Source organism: Buceros rhinoceros, unplaced genomic scaffold, assembly GCF_000710305.1.
Source record: "Buceros rhinoceros silvestris isolate BGI_N320 unplaced genomic scaffold, ASM71030v1 scaffold2146, whole genome shotgun sequence".
NCBI lineage: Eukaryota > Metazoa > Chordata > Aves > Bucerotiformes > Bucerotidae > Buceros > Buceros rhinoceros.
The window spans coordinates 65,001-66,851 of NW_010417916.1; positions in this window are offsets into that span (position 1 = coordinate 65,001).

Consider the following 1,851-nt stretch of genomic DNA (forward strand, 5'->3'; position numbering starts at 1 on the left):
GAAAAGGTACCTGGGATCAGCAGCCTGACCCCAAAGGAGGCCCAAGAGACCACGCCTGACTTGTTTGGCTTTTTTTCTTTTCTTTAAGCTAGGCTGGTTAAAAAGAAAAAAGTTATCAAGGTAAGTTTGCAGCTTGGGCCACCTTTGAGCTGAAACTAACCTGCCCTAACCCTTCAAGATCAGGGGAGCCCAGGTGAGAAACCATGAAAGGTAAATGTGGGTTTTCACCAGATCTTGGAACACCATGCCAGGTGGGACAGAGGTGACAAAAATCACCCTTTTAGATAACTCACTGCCAGTAGCCTCCTTCCAAAGTTTTGGGACTTTGGAGAATAAAGCTCACCAAGACTGCTTACCGCATTCTTCAAAGAACACACAGAAGTTTGTCTGCAGACGTGATGGCTGCTACAGGGAGATGAGAGGAGAAGGAGAAGGGAGAATGACAGCATCCTTCTGGAAGCAAGGGAGCCACCACACAGCTTTGGAAAATGGGTGTCCAAACACCAGCTGCATCCCTGGCACTCAGGCACAACCAGCCCACGGCTGCAAGCAGCCAGAGGTGTGTAACAGAGATGCTCACCGTGCCGGGATCAGCGAGCAGACGGCGCTTTGTCGGCAGGCTGGAGTTCAGCTGTCCAGCCGCCGAGCACCAAGATGGGCTTTCTGTGGGTTTGCCAAACCCCTGTGGCTGCACAAGCAGGACCAGCGGCAGCCCAAGGCTGTTTGCACAACTCGGCTTGCAGACGCTTTCTCTCAGCAAGCGGAAAACAATGGTGACGCAGGACATTTCCAGACTCGCTGCTATTTCTGCTATCGCCAAGTGGCACATTTGTCCCGGCCGTTATTCAATTTATACACAGAGCTGTAGTAACCGTGAAAGCCAGGCGCATAATTTTATACCTCAATTATTTTAAAATCAGGTTCTCAAGGCATCATAATTACGCTCCAGAGTCAATATCCTGCTGCGATGAGTCAGGTCCACCTCGGAGTTATTGCTTCAGGCTGTCTGAAGGCTAACGCACGGTGTGCTGCATTTTCCTCCAATTTTAATGGTTTCCCTCACAAACTTTTTAAGAAAGTGACCTTTCTTTATAGCAGGAGGAACTATCGGGATCAGCACAAGCTGAACAGATCAAGAGAACCAGCAAAATTTCTCCATTTAACCAATGGACTTGGTGTTTGGGGTTGTCGCTTCAGGAGCATCAGGGCCAGCCTCCCTGTGACTAAACGAGGTGGCAGAGGACCGGTGACAGCCGACGGCTTGTAATTAAGGAGTAAGAGTTAGTGCATGAAGGGTGTTTAAACTGAGCTACTGGAATCCTGGAGGCCAAACTCTGGCCAGGCTTCACAGCCTGGCCCTGAAGGGTATGGAAGCAGTATTATGGCAAACCCCCCGGCTCCTCGGCTGTGTGAGAGAACCGGTGCCAGAGCACCGCTCACACCAGCGGGGTCAGGCTACGAAAGGGCTGTCAGTGCCCTGTTCCCAGCCGTGCTGTTACAGCTCTCCTAGCTGCCACCTCAACTCATCTTTGACCAGCCCACGCCTTCTGCGGCCGGGTTGCTGAGCACGGGCTTTTTAGGGCTGGAACAACCTACGCCACGGCAGCAGCAACAACCCACCCTGTGCCACAGCTTCCCATTTTCAACAGGGAAGAAAAAGCCCTAGATAGAAAGCAACTATAATGAGCCTTGCCTGGCCTCACGCGAGAGTTTCATTTTACGCTGTTATGAAGCTAAAAGACTCGTTCTAGGAAGGAGAAACCCATCGTGGAGGGTTGCACAGCAGCCAGTAGCAGAGGCAGGCACCAGCCCCAGGGCTCGGGGTCCTCTCCAGCCCTGCCCTGTTCAGGG